The sequence below is a fragment of the Mirounga leonina genome, unplaced genomic scaffold (assembly GCF_011800145.1).
Source record: "Mirounga leonina isolate KUSES-001 unplaced genomic scaffold, KU_Mleo_1.0 Mir_91, whole genome shotgun sequence".
Lineage (NCBI taxonomy): Eukaryota > Metazoa > Chordata > Mammalia > Carnivora > Phocidae > Mirounga > Mirounga leonina.
This window is the reverse complement of record NW_023270839.1, coordinates 39,523,413-39,534,464: the sequence shown is the minus strand read 5'-3', so window position 1 is coordinate 39,534,464 and position 11,052 is coordinate 39,523,413.

Below are 11,052 nucleotides of genomic sequence, written 5' to 3'. Positions count from 1 at the left end.
TCTCGGGGCCCTGGGATTGAGCCCCATGTCGGGCTCCTGCTCCGCGGGAAGCCTGCTTCTCCCTCTCCCAATCCCCCTGCTTGTGTTCCCTCTCTCTCTGTGTCTCTCTGGCAAATAAATAAAAATCTTAAAAAAAAAAAAAAAAAAAGAGAAAAACAGTTTATTAATGCATGTAGCACACATCATGTGGGAGAAACCTCAATGAAAAGTAACTCAAAGCAGCAGTTAGAACTCTGGCTTGTATAGCAGCTTCAACAAAGAACAATAAATCTGTAGAGAAATGACAGGACAAAGGAAACTGGTTTTGGGCTTCCAGGGATGGCAAGTTGTTGGGGGGAGGGGACTGTGTAAATAACAGGAAGCAAACCAACTGAGTAGGTTTGTTGGCTGGTTCCTCTGGAGCATGTCTGGGGTGATAAGAATCTGTCTCCAGAAAAGGAGAATTTATACTTTGCCTTTAGGCAAAATGTGGGGGAAGGGTAGAGAGAGCTTTTTTCTGCATTTGCTACTTCTTAATTACCTTCAACTCAAAATAATTTTTATGTCACACAGGCATATTTTGGGGTGACATTCTGGTCTCTTTCAATACTAAAACAATCAGCTGGAAAAGTTGAAGGTCATTGCCTCTGGGGAGGGGCAAATGGGGGAGCATGGACAAGGAACTATGTTTTTTCATCCAAGCCTTGTAAAACTACCTGTATTTGACTCTTTATACTATATGCAATATTATCTTTGATTTTAAGAATATTAAAACAAATAAATGGTGGGCAGTTCTTTTCAGTCTTGTGGGCTCCTGGTCTTAGTGTGGGAAGAACATCTAACTGTGGTTCAGAAGACCTAATTTCTTATTTTGTTTCTGCTGCTGACTGGCTCAAGACCTCTTTGGGCCTCAGTTTCCCCTGGAAAAGTGGAGAGACTGGACCTGGCTGCTATCCCTAAGAATCCCCTGAAGACTTTGTTAAAGAGGCCCAGGTCCTACTCCTGGGTGATCTGATTTAGAAAGTCCAACTTGGGGCGCCTGGGTGGCTCAGTTGGTTAAGCGACTGCCTTCGGCTCAGGTCATGATCCCACGGTCCTGGGATCGAGCCCCACATCGGGCTCCCTGCTCCAGGGGAAGCCTGCTTCTCCCTCTCCCACTCCCCCTGCTTGTGTTCCTGCTCTCGCTGTCTCTGTCTCTGTCAAATAAATAAATAAAATCTTAAAAAAAAAAAAAAAAAAAAAAAGAAAGTCCAACTTGGCAGTCCCAGGGATCTATTTTGTTTTTATAAGCAGCTCTCTGGGGATTTTTAAAAATCTGTTGTTGTTGTTTTTTAATTGCTTTTGTTGTTGTTGATCTCCTTCACCCATTTCTCCTAACTACTAATCTGTTCTCTGTTCTCTTTTATTTATCAGCTTGGGTTTTTGTGTTTTTGTTTTTGTTTTTCAGATTCCACATATAAGAGAAATCATATGGTATGTCTTTCTCTGTCGGACTTATTTCACTTAGCATAACACCCTTGAGGTCCATCCATGTTGTCTCAGATGGCAAGATTTCATTCCTTTTATGGCTGGGTAATATTCTATTGTGTATATATACCACAGTTTCTTTATCGATTCATCCATCTGTGGACATTTAGGTTGTTTCCATGTCTTGGCTATTGTAAATAATGCTGCAGTGAAAATGGGGTGCATCTATCGTTTTGAGTTAGTGTTTTTGTTTTCTTTGAATAAACACCCGGAAGTGGAATTGCTAGCTCATATGGTAGGTCTATTTTTAATTTTTTGAGGACCCTCCCTACTGTTTTCCACAGTGGCTGCACCAGTTTACATTCCCACCAACACTGGACAAGGTTTCCTTTTCTCCACATCCTCGCCAACACTTGTTATCTCTTGTCTTTTTGATGATAGTCATTCTAACAGGTGTGAGGTGATAGCTCCTTGTGGTTTTGATTTGCATTTCCCTGATAATTAATGCTCTTGAGCATATTCTCATATACATGTTGGCTATCTATATGTCTTCTTTGGAAAAATGTCTATTTGGGGCACCTGGGTGGCTCAGTTGGTTAAGCCTTTGACTTCAGCTCAGGTCATGATCTTGGGGTCCTGGGATGGAGCCCTGTGTAGGGGCTCCCAGCTTGGTGGGGAGTCTGCTTGTCCCTCTCCTTCTGCCCCTCCCCCCACTTGTGTGAGCTCACACTTCTCTCTCTCTCAAATAAATAAAATCTTTAAAAAAAGAAAGAAAAGAAAAAGTGTCTATTCAGATCTGCCCATTTTTATTTTTATTTATTTTTTGCTGTTGGGTTACATGAGTTCTTTATATATTTCGGATATTAGCCCCTTATCACATATATGATTCACAAATATTTCTCCCATTCAGTAGTTGCCTTTTCATTTTGTTAATGGTTTCTTTTGCTATGCAGAACCTTTTTATTTTCCACTTGTTTTTTGTTTTTGTTTTTTTGCTTTTGTTGCTTTTGCTTTTGGTGTCAGATTCAAAAAATCATCGCCAAAACCTGTGTCAAGGAGCCCACCACCTATGTTGTCTTCTAGGAGGTTTAGGGTTTCAGGTCTTCCATTCTAGTCTTTATTCTAGTCTTCCATTCTAGTCTTTAATCCATTTTCAGTTAATGTTTTTGTATGCTGTAAGATGGCAGTCGAGTTTCATTCTTCTGCATGTGGTGTCCCATTTTCCTAACACCGTTTATTGAAGAGACTGTCCTTTCCCCATTGTATATTCTTGGCTCCTTTGTTGTAAATTAATTGACCATATATGCATGGGTTTATTTCTGGGCTCTCTTCTGTTCCATTGATCTGTGTGTCTGTTTTTATGCCAGTGTGTGCATGAGCAGGGAGTGGGGAGGAGGGATAGAAGGAGAAGCCAGCCTCCTCATGGAGCAGGGAGCCCAATGTGGGACTCGATCCCAGGACCCTGGGATCATGACCTGAGCCAAAGGCAGATGCTTAACCTACTGAGCCACCCAGGTGCCCCATCCTCTGGGGATTCTTCTTCAATATATTGGGCCCACGGCCAGTGTGTGTGGCCCTTAGGGCCAGCAGATCTAGGCCTCCTGCTCTGACAACCTGTCAGTCTTTCCTGGGACTGGAAACCAGTTTGGGACCAGAATTGTCTCCAGTCACCGCAGGCTTGCCCTCTGGAGGACCCCAGAGATTGAGGGGACCAGCTGAGGGAGCTGCCCATGACTCAGGCAAGCAGAGGCCAGAACCAAGACTCCAGTGCCCTTGCCCTTCCCAGCTGGCCCTGTGCAAAGACCTAGAGCAATTGCCACAGAATCAAGACCTCTCAACCTCCATCCAGCGAGCAGGACTGGACCTGGAGCTGAGGCCTGTAGAAAACCAAAATCTTCCATGTTTTTCATGGCTTCAAACCAGACACCTTGTTTGAATGTGCAGTGAGGACTTCTGCAGGCCTATCCAGGCCTAAACAGCAAGTTTGGGACCAGAACCTGGGACTCCTAGGTCTGTCCAGCCCCTGGGTGCTTTCCACTAAGCCTCGATGCCTGCCAACTTGAAATCACATAAAAAATATGCTTTGGCCCTAAAATGGCTTTGAATAACTTGCAGGCAATGCAAAACTATTTGAGAACATTGGCAAGACGGCATAAAGTTGGTCAAAAATAAAACTGCACTTGAAAAAGAATAAAATTCAAGTTCAATTTCTAAAAAGCGGTGTTTAATCCAAAGCTCTGTGTGCTTTGATTAAGGTAGTCTGGCCTTGGTCTGCCACTTGATTAAGTCCCCTTGATTAGAGGCGACCAGTTGGTGGGCCCCTCACTCACCTTGCAGGCTCTTCCCCATGCGGCTCCTCCCATTCTTCTCCCACCTGCACCTAACTTCCCATTCCTAGGAAACTATTGCTTGATTTAAAATGGGGCATCAATGGGCACGTTGTAAATTTAAACTATTTTTAGGAGATAGAACAGTGTGGTAGTTAAAGGCCTGGGCTCTGAAGTTAGATCTGAGCTAAAACTATAGCCTTATCATTAACTAGTTGTGTGACCTGTGTGTGTATGTGTGTGTGTGTGACCTTTTGAAAGTCACATATCCTCTCTGTGCCTCAGTTCCTTATCTATAACATACAGATACTGAAACTTCCCAAATGGGATGACTGAATGAGCTAGAACACAGGATGTTTGTGGCATGGTATCTAGTAGCTATTTACTTATTTATATAGATTTATACCCTGTCTTGGTTCTATAAACACTGCTACCTTTCCTCTGATCATCCTCTCATTCCCCTCATCGTTGTTAAGGTTAACAAATCTCTAGCATTTATAATCGAGCTCAGAAAATCTGGGAGAGGGACGCCTGGGTGGCTCAGTCGGTTAAGCATCTGCCTTTAGCTCAGGTCATGATCCCAGGGTCCTGGGATCGAGTCCTGCATCGGGCTCCCTGCTCCGCGGGGTGCCTGCTTCTCCCTCTGCCTCTGCCTCTCTCTCTCTCTGTCTCTCATGAATAAATAAATAAAAATTTTTTAAAAATCTTTAAAAAAAAAAAAAAGAAAACCTGGGAGAATTTCCCCCTTCCTCCCCACCTTCCCGCCCCTGTGACTCAGCCTCTCTCGTCAGCAGGGTTTAAGGAAGCCAGAACAGAGGATTCTGGGAGTATCCTAAAAGAAGGACAATCCTTACAGCTAATACTAAGGGTCAGGTGACTGTATTGGTGGCCCCCCTGAAAGAGCAACAATGACACACTTAGCTACCTGAAGGCAGGGTCTAAACAAGATGGCCCTAGGGGAGGAGGCCAGGAGGATGGTGGAGCCAGGGCACCAGGAGGCAGACAAGGCCTGGCCCAAGGATGCAGAAGGAAGCAGGTTCTGCCCTGGTTCTTGCTGTCATTTCTTTCCCCTATACTCTGTGTCTCTTCTACTGTGTCCCCACCATGTTCCTTCAGAGGCTCAGTGCCAACAGACTGAAGGCCTCCTGACTCTGATGGGAGTGGGGTGTCGGGGTAGTGTCTCATAAACTATTTCAGGCTGAAATCTCAAGTTCTTTGCTCCCATTCCTGGGGGATGTGCACAATGCCCTCTAGCTGGCTGACCCTCTGCCTCTTTCTTATAAGGACCTTTTGCGATTGCATCAGACCCACCTGGCTAATCCAGGATAATCTCCCATCTAAAAATCCTTAACTTAATCACATGTGCAAAGTCCTTTTTACCATGTAAGGTAACATAATTCCAAGGATTAGGACATGGATGTCTTCAGGGGACCATTATTCAATGTACCACAGAGGGGCAATGCGTAACCCAAAATAATACGTGACTAATGGTGGAATTTCAAGCAGTCACTTTAGAAGTTTTGATGTGTTTTGCCTTACTCTTTATACAAGGGACATTTCTATTTTGGAACAGAATGGCCACGGAGCAGGCCTTACCCAGAGGTCAGGGTCTCAGGCAAGGCTGGGAGCTCACCGGGCTCAGGCTGACAGCTGGCTCCACGCCCCTCCCCCTCTCCGCCTCTGGTAGGAGCCTCTGGGGCTCTTGCTTCAAGAGTCAGCCTTCGGCAGCTGACAACATTCTCCTGGCACCAGGAACAGCGCCAGCTGAGGGGCTGCCAGAGCCAACTCTCAGCCCTGACCCTTCCGCTCGTGGGGGGGGGGGGCGGTGGTGGTACCCTCAGGTGACGGTTGGCCTCCAAGGATCAAGTGGAGAAGTCGGGAGCTTCCCCTGCCCGGGCCCTCCTCCTCTCTTAGCCCCCTTCCCTCCACACTTCCTCCCAGGCCCCTCTCCCCACGCTGACCTCTAGCTGCCCTGTCCTCCTGTCTTATCTGGTGATTAGACAATTCCTTTGTTGGCCCCAGCAGGGAACACTTTTTGCCTGTTAAAAGAGGATTTAGGGAGCCGGCAAGGCTTAACTCATGAAGAGTGGTTCTTGAATGATGCGGTTAGAGGCCTAGTAAAAGCTGGCAAACGGAAGGGGGTGACCCTCCCAGCTCTTCATTTGACCATCAACTCAGGGCTCTTGTAAGACTCTCGCTGCAAGGAACATTTGGGGCTTTAGGGAGCTCTGGAAATGAGCTAATGCGGGATGGGGAGGCTTCCAGAGCCCCCCACCCCGGCATGGGACCTCCTTGTCCACACCTCTCCTCACTCTCCATCCTAACGGCCAGGGCTTTGTTACTAGACTCTCCCAGAAACTCTCGCACACACACACACACCCACTGTCCCCAGGGGGGAGTGAAACCCCCGCCGTAGGCATTACGTGGAGTGTCTGTGGGATGTGTATGTCTGCATGCTGGGGACAAGGGTGATCCTGAGTAGGGCAAGACCTGATCACTCGGTTCTACTTGACAGAACCACCAGATCCTTGGAGAAGTGTCTCCCATGCATTTAGCCCTGTGCTAGTCTCTGAGAAGATACAGCCCCTACTTCTAGGTGCTACACCCAGTTGATAAGCTAAAACTACCACCAAAGAACCATTCACTTACTAACTCTTCCACCCAACAAACCTTTCTTGCGTACTAGGTGGGTGCCAGGCCCTGCAGGACCCACGAGTCAGGGAAGGTGGCAAGAATGAGAAATGGCCTGTCCTGGGGCAGGAGGGTGACCATGCTAAACCAGCCAGTGCGGGTCAGCATGGCAGCTGGCTGAGGGTCACGCCTGTGCTGGTGACAATGGCAGTTTCAGAAAGCAGAAGGACAGACGGGCTTTGCACCAGTGAGGGCCTCTGGAGGTCTCCCCCGCGGAACTGGGTCCCAGCCAGTACCCCTGCTGTCTTGGCTCCCAACCCAGCAGTGGGGCGCTCACCCCCATCCCAGCCTCTTCCTCTCCTGGCTGGTGGCCCTGCCTCCTGCCCATTCTCTTCCTGAACCTGTCCTTATAAGGCCACCCGCTTAGGAGACGTGTGTGTTCTGTGTCCTCTGGGAAGTTGCCCACGCGGCGTCATCTGCTGTTTTACTGCTCAAGATCTTTAACCTATGATTTTATTTATTTATTTATTTATTTATTTATTTATTTATTTATTTATTGTCATTAAAAGAATGTTTTAAAGCTTTGCAGAGACATTAACTGGGTGTTGGGTGAAGGCAGAAGGATGGAAGCCAGGTGGCTCTGGACCCAGGACAGACTAGCCCCAGGGCATGGCTCAATCCCAGACTCTGAGTACCCCCAGCAGCCAAACAATCCCATGAGCCTCAGCAGGCCCTGTGCCGAGCACAAGGAAGAGAAGGGAGACGGGAGCTGCCCCAGGACGACTGGTGCTGGGGCGGCGTGGGCAGCCTCTAGGCGGAGGGGAGACCCCAGGCTGCAGGAGCATGAGCCTGGCTGAGGGGCCTGGGAGGGGGCACAACTGAGCTGGATCTGGTGGGGCCGGGGGGGTGGGGTGGGGTTCTTCCCACGGAGAAGTGAAGGAGGGACATTCCAGGCAAGTCGCCCAGGCACGGGACAACCTGGGCCGGCGGGGAATGGGGAACCCCTCAGTGTGCCTGGATGGTTGTGGCTGGGCCTGGAGGAGTTTGGTCAGCTGGGGAGCCGCCCTGAACACAGTGGAGCCCGCAAGGATGCTGGGAGGGAGACCACAGTGGTCGCTCCAGTGTTCTGGACGGCCGCCTACTCCATTCCCTTGCACCTACTCCATTCTAAGGCCACAAGGCCCTCCCCCCATTTTTCTTAAGTGACACCCAGTGAACTTGGAAGACTTTCCTCCCCCAGCTGTGGACCATCTGTTGTCAGTCAAGATGCCCGGTCCTCCCCTGAGCTGAGGAGGCACGCAGGCGGAGTCTGCGGTGTGACCTCGGAAGCTTGAGCAACCCCGCTCGGGCTGCAGCTCCAGAGGGCCGGCCGTAAGCAGTTCCTGCTGCTGGGGGCCCCTCGCTGCTGCTTGGCTCCTGTCCTTCCCCAGCGAGGTGCTCTGGCCTTCCTGGGGAGCCTGGGGCCACCCCAAGTCCCCCCAAAAGAGTCCTGTCCTCCTGAACTTGGCCGAGGGTGTCTGCTCTTGCTGGCGGCCACAGCACCCTGATGGATGCAACGAGAGAACCTGAGGAAAGGCAGCCACCAAACGGGGCAGAGAGTGTCCCATCGCTCTGGGAACCTGGACAAAGGTCTAAGACTGTGAAGTGGGAGGATGGTGCTCACAGAGGGGGCTTATCTCCATCAGGGGGCTTACCCTGTGGTCCTCTAACTGCCGAAGGGGCTACCTCCTTCGTTTCTCTGTGAGAAAGTGGGCACCAGCGCTGAACCTGGCTTGTCTCTCTGAGCCCGATGCCTGGCACAGCCGGTGGTTAGAGAACATGCTCCAAAGCGTTCGCTGAATGAAGAGGGAGGGAGGAAGGAAAGGAGAGAAACCCATGAAAGTTAGCCCACCTAGGGGTGGCCCCTGCTGAAAGGTAACTGGCTTCCACGGAGGTTTCACCGAATTGCCAGGTGAAGTACTCATCGGACAGTATTGAGGGAAGCTCTGGGTACTTGGGAGAACACCATCAGCGTAGCGTCTGCAAGGGACGAAAGCAACCAGTGCCCATCCCTTAGTGCCCTGCCTCTCAGAGCCTGGAGGGACCACATGCGGGCCCTGGTGCTGCTGGGAGGGTCCCGGTGCTAGTCTGTACAAGGCCCCTCGTCCCCCAGGAAGGGACAGAGGTCCAAGTTGGTTCATGACCCCTTGATGTGCTCTTTTGGGGAGCACGTGGCCCCTTTTAGATGGCAGCAGAGCTGAACAGAGACAAACAGAGACAACCACAGGCCAGAAGCAGTGACCACGCTCTCTGTGGTGGACCAGGCTGTGCTCTGAGGAGAGGAGTGGGTGCCACAGGTCAAGCAAGCCACCACCCCCGTCTCTGTCCATCCCAACCCCAGGCTAGGTGGGGACAGGTGACCAAGGAGATGGCCTACCAGCAGTCCAGGACTATTTTCTGGGTTCAAGCTAAGTCACGGTTTCTGAAGCTAAGTGTGTGGACTTCCCCAGGGGTTCAGGGCCTCGAGTTATAGGTGCTGGGGCCAAGGATCATCGGGCTGACACGTTTCAGTATGTGCTAAGAGGACTCACTTGCCTGCCCCTCCACCTTCGCTGGCCTATGTCCCTAAGATGGTGCAGGGTCAAAGGGTTCTATCCCAGAAACAATGGTGGCAGATGCTTTCAAGGCCCAAAGCCCCTCTTTGGGAATCCCAACCACACCATATAGCCGTTAACTACCTTCTCCACCTGAAACCACATAACTGCTGCTGGCAAGACAATCCACTGCCCTTACCTAAAGGCAGGGGGCTTTCTGGTTTCCTGACACTTGCTGGGGGCCTCGCGCTGGCCTGAGCTCCTTCTGTGTCCTATCTCACCTCCAACAGTCCTCATCCACGGATGCCACCTGAGGCTCAGAGAAGTTAACAGCTGCCCAAGGCCATATGCTCAGAAGGTACTAGTGCAAGAGTTAGAAACCAGGAAGTCGGAGCTAGAAGCTGGAGGATCCGGGCTCCCCTTGCCGCGGGCCTGGCACACACATTCCCTCACCTCACCACACAACAAGCATGTGCCCCAGATGGACTAACGTGTTCAATGACAGGTACAAAGCGGGGCTCAGAGAGGTAATACAGCCAGGCCAATATCACCCAGCAAATAGGTGGCAGGGATGGGCCTGGGGTGAGGATCTCCAGGGCTCTCCTTCTGTATCCTGCGGGACCCCTTGGTTAAACCTGGTAAAGGTCCGGTCTGGCCAGGGCCACAGAGAACCAGGCCCTACCTAGAGGTCCCTTGGGAGGAGATCGCAGAAGCTGTGCTCCCTCAAGCTCATGCATCTGGTTCTGTTTCCATTCCCAGCCACTCCTCAGAGAGCTTCTAAAGGTCACTTTTTTCCCCTCAAATTCGAGTAGCCTGGGAGGCAAGGCCCTAGCTTCCAGACACCAGAGGCACCACCCCTTCTGGTAAGATGTTCTTCTGGTTCCTATCACTGTGTAATCAGGCCAAGGGGCTGAGATGGACATTTTCCAGTATCCTTTGCTGTGCCCAAACCTAGCCACTCCGTGACAGAGGCCCAGGGAGACTGTCAGGGAACCTGGACTGGATCGCCCGACGGAAGAACCAAGCAGCACCTGGGATCTTGGAGAATAGGAGGTTTATTTAACACCAGCGGGCCTAGAGGAGAGTGGTCTCCAAAGGTCTGAGGCCCGAGCACAAACAAGGGGGGTAATTTATACACTTCTACTTCCGCATACTTGGCACTTTAGGCGCGTGTGCGAAGCGGGGCAGGGAGAAGGACCTGGACTGGTGCGCGGGAAGCAGAGCAGGGAGAAGAACCCGGAAGAGCCCCTGGGCAAGGACTGGGACTCTCCCACTGGCTCGGTCGGCCATCTTAGGACGCAGATTTCTCTTATCAAGATGAGGTCCAGAGGGGACAGGGCACGTATCTCAGCAGGAAAGAGACAGCACATTCACATGGGGTCATCAGGGACTATTTACAAAGGCTGAAAGGCTACTCTAAGGATAGTGCAAGGCCAATGACACAGACACTCTCACCGCTCCTAGGCCCAGAGAATGAGGGGAGGCGGTCACTTTGAGAATGAGGGGAGCTGTGACTGTGGCCGGCAGAGGGGAAAAGATCAGTGAGGGGCAGGAACAAAGTCCCCTGACCTCCCACTCCCCCCCACCCCTCACCTTCTGCTAGTGTCTCCCATCTGACCCGGAGTCAAAGGAGCCCAGTGATAAGCCCCCAAGGGCAGCCTCCTGGGCTGTAGAGCACGAGAAAGGGAGAATGGATCTGGAAGAGCTGACAGGAGCCGTGAAGCACGGGGAAGGGTGAGGGGCTTGGTACTGGCATTCAAGAAACAGGATATCTGGCTTCCATATTCACCACCTCAAACACCTGCTGTGGATCTGCACTTCCTACAGAATAAGGCCCAAGTTAGCCCAGCATTCAAGGCTCTTTCCATGCAGGTTCCAACCTACCTCCCTAATGGGAAAGCTACTAGCGCCTCACGTAATCTAGCCGCACAACAACTCTGTGTACGGTAAGTCTTATCATGATGAACCTTTTATAAAGAAACCAAGTTTGCCCAGATGACACAGCTGGCAAGTGATGGAGCTGGAGTATGAGCCCAGGTCCCCTGATGCCAAAGCCGATGCTGATGCGTTCTGCC